The sequence below is a fragment of the Ursus americanus genome, chromosome 4 (assembly GCF_024610735.1).
Source record: "Ursus americanus isolate L20-20 chromosome 4, mUrsAme1.1.p, whole genome shotgun sequence".
NCBI lineage: Eukaryota > Metazoa > Chordata > Mammalia > Carnivora > Ursidae > Ursus > Ursus americanus.
Window position 1 is genome coordinate 22,146,487 of NC_142130.1, and position 13,816 is coordinate 22,160,302.

Here is a 13,816-nt window from a genome sequence, read left to right on the forward strand (position 1 = left end):
AATTGAGGCCCAGAGAAGTGAAGTGATTTGTCTAAGGTCACATGCCTTGTTAATAGCAAAGGTAGGTATATAGCCCAAATGCTTACTCTAAGACCCAAAGAAGATCTATGTAAATTGGGATTGTTTCAGACTCTTAAAAATGTGATTCAAATGATTTTAAATATGATTAAAACATATTTTTGCATTTATTTTCATCAAGTTATGGTATTTTGGTGGCAAAGGGGGGAAAAGTGCATTGACTGAAAGAAGGAACTAGATGGACCTATGATAATATTAACACTAAATTATTTTTCCATTAAAAGTTCTGCCACCATGGGGCACCTGGCTGGCTCAGTCAGTAAAGCGTGAGACTCTTGATCTTGGGGTTGTAAGTTTGAGCTCCATGTTGGATGTAGAGATATTTATTTATTTATTTATTTATTTATTTAAGTACTTATTATAAATACTTTTTAAAAAAAGCTTTTATTTATTTATTTATTTGACAGAAAGAGAGAAAGCACAAGCAGGGGGAGTGGCAGGCAGAGGGAGAAGCAGGCTCCCTGCTAAGCAAGGAGTCCAGTGAGGGATTCGATCCCAGGACCCTGGGATCATGGCCTGAGCCGAAGGCAGATGCTTAACTGACTGAGCCAACCTGGATGTAGAGACTATTTAAAAATAAAGTCTTAAAAAAAAAGTTCTGCCTCCCTCACCAGATAGAAAGTTCCTCAAAAGCAGATTATCTTATTCATCTTTTTTTTTAAACTTATTTATTTTAGAGAGAGAGAGAGCATGGGGGGGCAGAGGGAGAGAGAGAATCTCAAGCAGACTCCCCACTGTGCATGGAACCCGAAGCAGGGCTCCATCTCACGAACCTGAGATCATGACCTGAGCCGAAATCAAAAGTTGGATGCTCAACCAACTGAGCCACCCAGGCTCTTATTCATCTATGAATACCCAATGCCTGGCATGGTGTTTCTCCTGAATGAATGAATGAATGAATGAATGAATGAATGGAATCAGGAGGTTGAGATTCTAGAACTAGTCAGTTCTAGATTCTAGTCAGAACTAGTCATTCTAGATTCTAGTCAGTTCTCTACTGACTGCCACTGGCTAACTTTGTGACTTTCAACCGATTATTTAATTCTTTTGGTCCACAGATTCATTAAAAATGTCATCTTTCTTAATGCTAGAGTTGGAAGAAAACTTAAATTTCATCTATGCCAAGTACATTCTTCTATGGGTCTATAGAATTACCTAATTATTTGGAACACATACTTAATACCAATATTTGAATAATAATACCCATGCTAACTTTGTCATATTCCTAGAACAAAGACTGAATATTTAAGAGAAGTTGCTCACAATAGGTTAGTCTAAAAACGATTGTGTAATGTTGGGGCGCCTGGGTGGCTCAGTCAGTTAAGCGTCTGTCTTCAGCTCAGGTCATTATCTCAGGGTCCTAGAATCGAGTGCCGCATCAGGCTCCCTGCTCAGCGGGGAGTCTGCTTCTCCCTCTCCCTCTGCCTCTCCCCCCTGCTCTCATTTGCTCTCTCTCAAATGAATAAATAAAAAATCTTAAAAAAAAAAAAAGATTGTGTCACCTCATTGGCAATGCACTCAGTCTTTCTGTTTACCTTTGGTTACTGCTTGGATCTGTTACTTGTTCCTGTCCAGCCAGTTAAAACAGAAGATAGAGCTCACAGGAGCTGATACGTAACCCCTCAGTTCTGAGTAAATATAAGTTTTCCAGGGGAGAGGGAGCTAACTGTATTTGAAATGAACTCAGCAGTGCCAGATCAGAACATTCAAATGATCATCAGAATCGTGTGGCATCTGCTAGATTACATTGCTCGTCTCTCCTGGACTGGGATTTTCCTGATCCTTCTCACTTGAGAGTGAAGGTCTTGAAAGTGAATCTGCTTTTACCTTATACCAGCTTGAGGCAGATTTGGGGAATGGAGGGAGGTGGTGGACATTTTCAGACTCCACTTGTGGTCCTAGCTCTGGCACTAATTGTGTGACTTTCAGTCAGTTGCTTCTCTGGGTCCAACTTTCCTTACTTGTAACATCAAGAGGTTAACTAAATTATTATCTCTAAAGTTCTTTTTCACTTCTAACATTCTGTGAAGTTTTTGTTATAAGGATAAACCCTCAGCTCAACTGGTCTCCTATTTTTTCCTAGGTTAGGTTTCTTCCTTCCACAATTTATTATTTCCATGTTTTTGAGGACAGAGCCTGGATTTTATTCATCTTTCTTCCAGTATCTAGCACAATAACCAAGCAGGGAGGTGACTTCAAGTAGGGCTGAAGTTGGTTCCTACACAAAATTCGATCTTTGGAGGAGCTCACACTTCAGAGTAAGGTACCAAGTATCACTAATCACTTGATTAAAAGCTGAGGATACAACAGATAACAGGAAAACTGGTTCCAGCTTTTTTCAACAGCAAAGAAGAGAGTACTTGTAATCGTTAACACTCATTGCGCGCTTCATTGTGCCAGAGGTTTCCATGTATTATCTCAAGTAATATGCACACCACCCCTAGGTTCTGGTGCTAGTATCATCTCTGCTTCACAAAGAAACGGGCACAGAAAGGTGAAGTAACTTGCCAAGGTAACACCTTTACAAGTGAGAAGCAGCGTTGGACTAGACGGTACAACCTCAGAGCCCGCACTCCGGAGCACTCCACTGAGCAGAAAATTCGGAAAAATCACAGGAACAATCCTGTGTTCAAGACACCGAGGGAGCAGAGGGAAGTGATGCAGAAGTCTGCAGAAGCTGGCAAGCCAGTCTGAAAAACAAAAAATGAATTTCGAGCGGGACTACATAGTCGTGAAAGAAAGCAGGGGGAAAGAACCCCAAACAAGCTGTGGAGCGCGCCTGGATCCCGGGGAAACCAAGGAAGACGTCGGAAGTGACGTCACTAGCGGGGTTTGGTCGCTCAGCGGGACTACAGGGGCCAGCGGAATTTCGGCCGGATGTGATGCACAGGAAGTTACGCCCTGGAGGCGGTACCTGGTGGTGGAGGGCGTCGCGATGGGCGGGGCGGAGCGTCTGTGGTCATCCTGGAACCTTGGATTCCTCGCAGGTAACGTGCGGGCCAAACTTGGACCGGTTAAGGGTGGAAGTTGCCGTTGGTGGCCCAGGTAGTTCGGGCGGGGAGAGGTGGATCTCGCATTAGGCTGGAGGAAAGCCTCCTTGGCGTGGGACTCCCTGGGGAGGGAGAGATACGAGGAAATTCGGGAACGGGGTCGTGAGGACCGAGACTGTCGAGGAAATACAGGTTGAGACTTTGAGGAATCGGTCATGGCTGGGGGTCGTGGGCTCCTGAGCCTTGGTGCTCTGGGGTGAGAGATGGAGCCTGGGCGTTGAGATGAGCCGTCCTAGAGTTCATTTCTTACCTACTTCGACCCCCGCCTCGGTGCTGCTAACAGGGGACAGGTACTTCATCTCTTAATCCAGGACAGTGCCTTGCCACTATTTGGTATTCTTTAGATGTTGTTTGAATGAATTATTTAATATGGACGCACGAAGCAGATTCTTGCTCAGCAGGGGGAACTTCTCCTGAACTACAGGATCTCTACCTGAGTGTAGAAGTGACTTCAACTTAGTTTGCTAACCAATGATTTATGAGGATGCTGGGGGAGTAGAGATTGAGAACACTGTTGTTGTTTGGTGGGATTATTGAAATCTATAAATTTGTCTTAATATTTTTGATGGTGGGGGTAGAGGACAAAGCAATTAATTCAGCTTCTCTCAGATTCCTTTACTTTCCTATGAAGAACTTCCAGGTAATTATAGGGAACGAATGATAAGCTACAGTTGTAGCACTGAGCTTCTGATTAGTGTTCTAAGTGCTTTCTTTTCAGCAATATGAACTTACGTTCCATTTTCTTCATGTTATCTTTCTTATATTGGGGTACTTCTTACATTTGAGAGGTAAATAAGAATGATTTCATAACAAAGGTGAAATTAATTTATAAAAGTCCAGTCAGAGGTTTCACATGGTGTGTTCACATAACATAAACTCCTTACACAGACTTGTAGGAGGCCTCCAAAAGAATGAATCCCTGAAGATTAAATTGTCTTCTTTGTAAAATATTTGTTTAGGTGTCTTAAATGTGATGAAGAGTGACCATAGACCTAAAGAACAAGTGCTGTAACCAGATTGATTTTGATTGTCAAGTGGAAAAAAAGTGCAGAGGACAGACACATCAGGCTGTGTAATGGGATCTGGGCATGAATCATCTGGATGCAGTGATTTTGTGTATGGGCTTTGTGCTACCTAATGAGATAGTAGCTCCTAAGAGATTCTAGAATCTTTTTTAGATTGGATATAATAGAGTAGGAAAACCTGAATTTATGCCTTTGTTTGTTTGTTTTTACAAAGAAGAAACTAGTAAGCATTTTTGGATTTAAAAATCCAAGGGGCACCTGGCTGGCTCATTCTGTGGAGCATTCAACTCCTGAACTTGGGGTTGTGGGTTTGAGCCCCACCTTAGGTGTAGAGATTGCTTAAAAATAAAATCTTTAAAAAAGAAAAATCCAAGATGTTTTTAAAAATAGTTTGAAAAAACCCAGAAAGTAGACATGTAAATACGTTATTGTATTCGTTTAAATTTAAAAAGTTTGCCTGCTTTTAAAATTTGGTTTCCTATTGTGGAAAGTGTTGGTATCCAAATCATTCCCATCTTTACAAGCTGTTACTATGGTGCCACCTTTAGAATACATATAAATATGGTACAAAGCAGTGTTTTGAGATCTTCTAGATTTTGTTAAAAGTAATGTCTTACTTAAAAAAAAGTATAATTTTGCTACCTCATTCTGCTGTTCAATGTCATATCCACTAATTTTGCATATCTAAGTGTCTATATTCATACTAATAACTTGTAATTATTATTCATAATTTAGTATCTAAGTGGTAACTTAGGTATGTGCATTGACTTTTTTGAGGTTTTCAGTTTTGCAGAACACTGATATCTATGGACTCTAACATGGACTTCATTTAAAGAAATCCACGGACCATTAATGGACAAAAACATGAATCAATTTATGTTGTGGCATTCAAATCCTAGCACTTTGGGGAAGGTAAGTTGTTGACTATGTTTTATGTTAGGTGAGAAATAGAACAGCCTTGGATTGGTCTAGGAAATTGTAGGATTGTGATTGAAAAATATAGAACGAATCTTCAAAGTATGCTTTAATCTGGATCTTCCAAAGAGAGGTTTGTTCTGTATATATGAGGTAATTATTACGATTTCCTTGTAAAATTGATCAGAAATTAAAGAGATTGGCAAGTTATATTACTCCTGGATAACTACTGCTCTGTTCTCTTTTTGGGGGACATCTCCTTTCAACACTTTAGAACCTGGTAGAATATATCAATGTGTGGATACCCTGTAGGAATGGGGCTTCAGATAGTCATTTAAATCATCTCACATCCAAGTTTGGCTCTGTGATAATATATGTACCAAATCTTCTGGCCAATTTTACTTTATATGTTAGGTTAAAGCAAGAAAAAAAGTTGAAAAAAATGTCTTCTTTCTCCCTTTATCCTGCTTTATTTTTGCTATTTTCCTTTCTTTTCTTTTAAAAAATCACTTACGGGATTCATTCTACAGGTTTTATCTTTCTGTCCCAGGGGTAAATTTTCTCTCTCTCTCTTTTTTTTTTTTTTTTTTTTCCTATTTTACCTTAGGAGTTTAACTTTCAGATCTTTAACTTCTAACTTTGTGATAATGTTTGGCACCTTTTAATCACTAAGCATTATACTTGTAGTTTTTCCCAGTCTCCTTTGTAGGGACACTGGCTCTTCTTGTTTAGAATTTGCTTCCAAAACTAGTCAGTACTTCTAGGAATTCATCTTTTAGATATATTTGCGCCTGCACACAAAAATTTGTATATAAAGATACTACCGTATTATTTTAAATTAAGAAACAAACAAACTAGGAATAACCTAAACATCCCTCAACAGAGGTCTGATTAAATAAATGCCTTCATGCAATGCAGTACTTTGTAACTCTTAGGAGGAGTGACGCTAACCCATAGGCAGAGGTATGGCAAAATCTCTGATACATTATTAACTGAGAAAAACAATATAGAACTGTTTGTATAGTGTGTTTTCATTTGTGTTTTTAAAAGCATACGTTTATATGTATACATGCAAAATTTCTTCAGAATATGTATGAAGAACTATAGACAGGCACTCCTGGTGAATGAGACTATAGGTCTATGGTAGGAAGATGACTCATATGTGTACTCTTTCTGGTGGATTCAATTTTTTTTTTTTTTAAAGATTTTATTTATTTATTCGACAGAGAGAGAGAAAGACAGCTAGCGAGAGAGGGAACACAAGCAGGGGGAGTGGGAGAGGAAGAAGCAGGCTCATAGCAGAGGAGCCTGACGTGGGACTCGATCCCATAACACCAGGATCACGCCCTGAGCCGAAGGCAGACGCTTAACCGCTGCGCCACCCAGGCGCCCCCTGGTGGATTCAATTTTTAACTGTGAACATGTTTTTGTAATACTTGGAAACAAACAAATGACCAGGCTTTAGGTTAATTTAAGAACTATGGAGCCTACAACTATTCCTTATGACTTTTGTCCTTATAATTATTTGCACTATTCAAAGGGAATGGGGTTGTATAAGTGAGTGAAGTTTTTGTCAGAGCTGCATGGAAGGTTTGGTGACATTATGATAGGTTTTTAACCTTCACATTAGATTATTATTCTTATGAATAAACTAAGTGCTTAGTGCTGCTGAATTTAATACTCATATACAATTGTAGCATGTTACTGGCCTCTCTAGGTAATATGGATATTATCTTTGTTTGCAAGCTAGGTTTCTATTGTGTTGGCATGGTCCTTCTGAGCCTCTCAGTATTACTGAATGTGATGGACTTTGTTTTATTTGAATTGCTATTGAGGGACTCTATTCTTTAAATAAGTCTTAGTTATTATTTCACTCTGTTCTTGATGTTTAGAGCTGGCTTAAAGCATTTCAAAGAATAACTTATTCTCTCTGTTAGCAAAATCAGTAAACCAGAAAGATCCTTTAGATACATATGGATAATCTCATTCTGTATCAAGAATAATCTTTTGAAGTGGCTGATTATTTGTCATGGGACTCCGCAAAAATTTCTTGTGACTTTTACTTCTCTAGCCATCTTTGTCTTTCCACACTTTAATTGTGGGAAATTTGGAATAATCATAATAGGTGAATACAAGAATACAAGAAATTTAAAGGTATAGTAATCTTCATTCATTAGTAATGGGATTTTATTTGAAACTTGCTTGAGAATAAGCTTTGTAAGATACATACCTTTATGATACCACTGATTGTGTATCTTGTTAAAATAAAAATCAAGGCCATTTATCTGGGGGCTGAGTCATGATTAATGGGATAGAATGGATTATGTTTTGTCTGGTATTACGTAGAAAGGAGCACATGAACATAAAAGTTACATGTAGATAATATAGCATTGGGGAAGATACATGTATATGTGTGTGTGTGTATGCATGTAAATATGTATTTAAAAATGTGTATATATATATATATATATTATTTTACACATAATATATATACAATTTTCTGGAAAACCAAAAGTTCTGGAGAGGAAGATATCCAGTTAGCACAGGAAGGAAAAAAGTCAGATTTTTAAAATCTTAGAGCTGGGCCTGTCATGGGCTAATTCATGATTATGAGAGCAGCTTAAATAATTTTAGATGTTTTAAGATCATTAACAGGTTCAAGTGATAGGAAGGTAGATAGAAGCCTGAGAGAAAATTAAAATCTAGCAAACATGTAAGGTTATGGTTGAGGGTATGTTTTAAGATTCTGTTTGGTAGTATTGTTTTGAGGAGGAGAAAAGAAGGGAGAACTCAAAAATGTATTGCTGTTCAATTTGAATTTGAGCTAGGACCATAAGTCTTTCCTAGCTTTCCAGTTATGTATGACCAAGATGGATGAACTAGATCGATTAACTTATAAAACATTATTCTACAAAAACTGATTTGGTCATTAGATATACCTCAAAGAATAAGAAAACTGTTTTTAACCAGTTTTATGATTATGTAAAAGGACAACTAGGGATGATCTAGACTGAGGGGACTGGGACAATTTTGTTTAGAAAATAGAAGACTTTGGGGTGCCTGGGTGGCGCAGTCGTTAAGCGTCTGCCTTCGGCTCAGGGCGTGATCCCGGCGTTCTGGGATTGAGCCCCACATCAGGCTCCTCCGCTGGGAGCCTGCTTCTTCCTCTCCCACTCCCCCTGCTTGTGTTCCCTCTCTCGCTGGCTGTCTCCTCTGTCAAATAAATAAATAAAATCTTAAAAAAAAAAAAAAGAAAATAGAAGACTTTGGAAGAGTTGGAAAAACTAGGAAGCACACATGTTGTCAGTTATTTGAGGCTAGGTGAGAGAAGGTATAAAATTACTCAGCAGGGGAGCAGGTTGTGTCCAGAGGCAGTGAACTTTGGGTCATAGGGTTGCTTAAGCAGAGTTTGAACATCAGGAATGTTGTAGAGGGGATTTCTTATTGTATGGGAGATTGTACTAGATTATTGTCAAGGTTCCTTTCAAACTTTCAAATTTTTTTATACTGCAATGAAATATTTATTACAGTAGGAGTATACATTCTGTTATCCCTGTCTTTAAATACTGATTCCTAACTCATCCACTCATCATTTATCCACCAACCTCAACTTACCTGTAACCAGGAAGTAAATTTTAAAATTACCTGAGCTCCCAAATTATAAGACAAAACCCGTATGCTTTTTCTTAGGTCCTTACTCAGTTTATTGACTTTTTTAAAAGATAGTTTTTTTTTTTTTTTTTAAGATTCTATTTATTTATTTGACAGAGAGAGAGCACAGGTAGGGGGAGCAGAGGGAGAGGGAGAAGCAGGCTCCTCGCTGAGTGGGAAGCCCAACGTGGGGCTCAATCCCAGGACCTTGGGATCATGACCCCAGCCCTAGACAGACACTTAACCGATTGAGCCAGCCAGGCGCCCCTAAAGGTAGTGCTAATAGGCTTTTTTAAAAAAAATAAAGATATTTATTTATTTATTTATTTGACAGAGAGGGAGAGAGAACAAGCAGGGGGAGCAGCAGGCAGAGGGAGAGGGAGAATTAGGCTCCCCGCTGAGCAAGGAGCGCAATGTGGGGCTTGATCCCAGGACCCTGGGATCATGACCTGAGCTGAAGGCAGATGCTTCACCAACTGAACCACCCAGGCACCTCTCTAATAGGCTTAATTAACTGGTATCTAACTCCACAGTGTACTAGAAGTAGCAAATTGTGAGTAGGCTGAGTGCTAGTGTAAGTTTAATATCTATTAATGCTAATAATGGTGTTGGCATGCTTAAACAACCTTTTTTATTATACAAGTGATCTATGTCTACTTGACAAAAGTTAGAATAAAGAAATATACTTTGGGGTGATATATATATCATATATATATATATGATATATATATATGCTAAAGTTACCTATACTCCCCTACTACTGTTAATATTTTAGTGGCATGCTTTATTTTTAAACTCCTTGACATTCCTGCAGAATGTCACTTCTGAGTACTGACAGCTGAAACTGATTCTACCTTACTCCTGTTTGGAAACTTAAATTAGTCACTGTACTTTCTGATGAGAATATCAGAAAGGGAAAGACTAGGACATGGCACAACACTGATTTGAAGAAAACCTTCGTCCTGGTCACTTTTATTGCACTGAAACCAGTTTTATAGAGTAGTGGGCATAGTTTGATATTCTGGAGCCAAAGGGCCTGAGTTTGAATCTTAACTCCACTATTTACTAGCCAGGTAGACTACCAGAAATTTCCTAATTTCTGTGTGCCTCGGTTTCTTCATTTGTAAATTGAGGATCATAATATCAGATTCATGGGATTGCTGTGAGGGTTATGAATTCATCTATGTAAAATGCTTAGAGCAGTGCCCAGCACAAAGTATAGACTCAGTATATATTAGTTGCTATTATTATAATTTTTAATTTTTTAAAGATTTATTTATTTATTTTACAGAGAGAGAGAGAGTGCAAGTGGAGGAAAGGGTAGAGGGAGAGAATCCCCAAGCAGACTCCCCGATGAGTGCGGAGACCATTGCGGGACTCGATCTCACCACCCATGAGATCACAACCTGAGCCTAAATCAAGAGTTGGTCGCCGCACCGACTGAGCCACTCAGACACCCCATTATTATTAATTTTTAAAAGCTTAAAGTTTTCTTGGAAAAAAGGCAGGTTTATAGGTATACATGAAATAAAAAGAAACAAGTCAGAATGAGCACAAAAGGCTTTGTTGACTTTTCTCCCTTGTTAAATATTTTCAGACCATAATATTCCTAGCTCAATTTCTTTCTCTACCCCACAAAATCAACTTTATTTTATGCTCTGTCTTCCAACAAATATTTGGCCATGCTTTCAAAGATCAAAAGACCTTTAAGATAATCGAATATCACAGATAGTGATCAGAGAGATTCTGGAAATTATCATTAAATCAGTTTCTCTGACTACAGCGCAAGGTGGTTCTGTAAGAAGTTTGAATTCTGCAATTTAAAGCAATATTAATCGAAGAGATAAGCCGGTAAACATATTAAGCTACTCTGTACACTCTGTGTTTTAAAATCTTTGTTTCCTTTTCTTTTTTCTTCTTTATTTCATTTTGGTTTTCTCTTTCTATTCTTTCAGCATGGTATCTGGTAGTCTGATTAATTATTGACCAAAGAGGTAAAGCTTTTTAAAACCCTTAAAAAATTTTATTAGACTTGCTGGTAGAATTTTTTTTGTGTGTTTTGTTTTGTTTTAAAGCATCAAGTACAAGTTTTTGAAGACCCTGGGGCCTACCATCATTATGCATTCAAGATTTGAGTTTGAATAACTTCATCAAGACTTAGATCCTCTTCAAAAGCCTCAAGTCTCATCTGCATTAAAGCTCTCCATTGAACCCTCTCACAAAAGTAAAAGCTTACAGGGACTAAAATCCACTAATACATTCCATTTTATATCCTTTCCTTTGATTTCTCTTCAATTTCCTTAGCCTTTAGGGTCTTTCATATTGCTTATGTTCCTTTGGATTGGAGCCAAGGAAACAGGGCCTTCCAAAAGAATAGATATCCTGTGGCTGTAAGTTTTCATCGGTATAGAAGCATAAACTTGGTATGATAAGTTTGCAATCACGTCTTTTGTTGTATCCTATAAAAACTTGAACCAACAATAAGAAATGAGAATGAAGTGGTAAAAATATTTGAGGTCAAATTATACCATCAGTGGTTTAGAGAAAAGAGCCTTCTGCCTGGGAAAGTCACGTAGCCTTTCCGGAGCTTAGTTTCATCTGTAAAGTAAATGTTATTTCCCCTGCCTACCTCACAGGGTTGTTGTGAGGGTCAAATGAAATATATAAAAAGGACTTTATATAAAATGTGCAGTACAGACCTAGAGTCCTGTTACAAGTCGTTCCCTCCGCTCTGGGACCTGGGAAGGTAGATGATTTAAGCACACTGAAAGCGAGCACCATGTCCAGGCTGAATACACGGGAACGAGGCTGGGTTAAGTTTTCTTTTCTCTGGGTACACAGAGTACTTTTGTGGGCTAATTCTAAGAAGGAGGAAGACTATACATGTCCCTAAAATTTTAAGTTAGCATTTCTAATGCTCTAGAGCCGTTACATGTTGTATTTGTATTCGTGGCTTGCAACCTTTGTTTCCAAGTCGTGACCAGCATTTTTTTTTTTAAATGAAGGCGCGTAAAGCAGAACATTTCACACTGCATCCCACATGGTAAGAGTAAGTGTGTTTTAGTTATATGTATGTGTGAATGTGTGTGTGTTTGTGTTTGTGTACTTGGTCATTAAATAAAATGCATTTTTCCCCTATGAGTTGCAGTCGCTGATCCAGGTGTATTATTTTAGTACTAATGCTTTCCTACGCATTTGGGTTCTTAGGAGACTTTTCTTTTCACTTCATACCACTACCGCTTGTGACACAGGAATTGACAGTTCATATCAGTTTGACTTTTGGTCTATTAATGAGATTTTGTAATTTCAGAGCACAGAGAAAGCCTCTAGACCTCTGGGTATTTTATTTAATAATACCATCCACTTTGACACCCAGACTATTCAAACACGTAAGGCTGGTTCAACCTCTACTAGTAGAAAGATTGTATCAAATGTTTTTTTCTTTTAACTTTTTTTTTGTTTTTATCTCTCTGACCTAATGGAAAGAACAAAAACAAAGTACAACTCCCACTTAGTTTAGCAATGTTTGAGAATGGCTATAGGACTCCACCTAGCATGACTAGGCGTTTGATGGTCTCTAGAAGAGAAAATGCCAATTTTTCTTTCTCTGAGTAACTGAATTTATCTTTAATGATTTAAGATAAATAAGCCACTGGTATTAACTTATTCAACTGTTTTCCTAAAAAAAGATATCCACCTTTTTGGTGACAGCATTGATGAGGAATAAGTGGCTTTTCTAGGGCCCACGAACAGGAGGGATTGGCTACTTCCAGGGGTTATACATTCCAATTCATTGGTGAAGAACTACTTCTTCAGAGCTGTAGTGTACTGAAAATTTATATTTGGTGCCTTGGATTGCTTACATATAAGCTTTGATGGAATGCTGTAGAAAATATTGGTGTTCCCTGCTTACAAATTACATCAATCTATATGAATATTTAGCAGAAGGTCTAAGAGGTAGAATCCAACTGTTTCATTTTTCTGAACAGCCATAGCCAAGTTTCATACATTGGTGACAACAGATCAAATTGCATACATTGTGCAAATTGAAGCTCTTTTGTGTCTGACAATTGACAGCGAGGGCGTAAAGGCTTATCAGCTTCTAGGATCATCTTTTTCTTGTCCCTCCGCCCAAAAGGAATCACATTGGTGTCTCTCTTCTCTTGGTGAGGAAGATAGGATCTGTCTATCCAAAAAGGTCCGGGAAACTAGTTAGGCATCCTTAGCTGTTCTGGACCTTCTTTCTCAACTCTCATGACTGTAATCCATCATCACATTCTGCCTTTCCTACCTGTGAAGTACCCTTCAAGCTCTCCGTCTTTCTGTCCCCGCATCTGCTACTCTTATTTACACTTCTGTTACCTTTGCCCACACTTCTGCAACAGCTGCGACCGGCCTCCCGTGCTCGCTCCTTCTTCCTCTCAGCTCGTTGCTTTTAGAGTCATCTTTAAAAAATACAACTCTAATCTTCTTGGGCTCCTGTTTTAAACTGTTGGCATCTTACTGCCCTCAGAATTCAACCCCAACTCTTCAGGCATTCTTCTTTGCTGACTTAGACCCAGCTGCAGTGGCCTTCAATTCCCTGAAGATGACTTTTTTTTTCCCCTTCAGGGATTTTTGCAGATACTTTCTGCTTGGAGTGTTCTTGTCCCTCTTATCCCTCTTCACTTAACTCGCTCCTACTTTTATTTCCAATCTCACTTTAAATATTTTTTTCTTCCAAGAAGCCTTTCTCTATAGCCCAGACTAGATTAGACCTCCCTCCCTGAATTTTATTTCCAAAATCACCCAGTTCTTTTCATACCTAGTGTAGTTATAATTATTTGCTTAATCATTTGTCAATATTCTTACCCACAAGACTAAAGTGTGGACTGATGTGTCTTTTATTTACCACTATATACCCAGTGCTTAGGAAAATCCTAGTAAATAGTATGGATTCAGTAAGTATTTGCAGACTAATGCTTCTCTCTTCATTTAGACATTTCGGGTACTGTACATTCTTCTAGGTTATGTAACTTCTCTTCAGAACCTTCTAGTTGCTTCTCATCTCATTCCATTTATAAGCCAAAGTCCTTATGATGGTCTCCAGGGCCTTAC

At 38.4% G+C, this 13,816-nt stretch overlaps 1 protein-coding gene across 2 annotated transcripts in view; it reads left to right on the forward strand.

Annotated features, from left to right (window-relative positions):
* The first annotated feature begins 2,979 nt into the window (after positions 1 to 2,979).
* Positions 2,980 to 13,816, forward strand: part of MAP3K13 (mitogen-activated protein kinase kinase kinase 13) — a 162,064-nt gene continuing 151,227 nt past the window's right edge. Inside the window, exons 1-2 of one of the 2 annotated variants that reach the window (XM_087861469.1) lie at positions 2,980 to 3,065; positions 4,939 to 5,065. The gene's annotated coding sequence lies outside the window, so the exon portion shown is untranslated. Of the gene's footprint in view, positions 3,124 to 4,938; positions 5,066 to 13,816 lie in introns of both variants that reach the window. The other variant, XM_087861470.1, reaches the window with a different exon arrangement.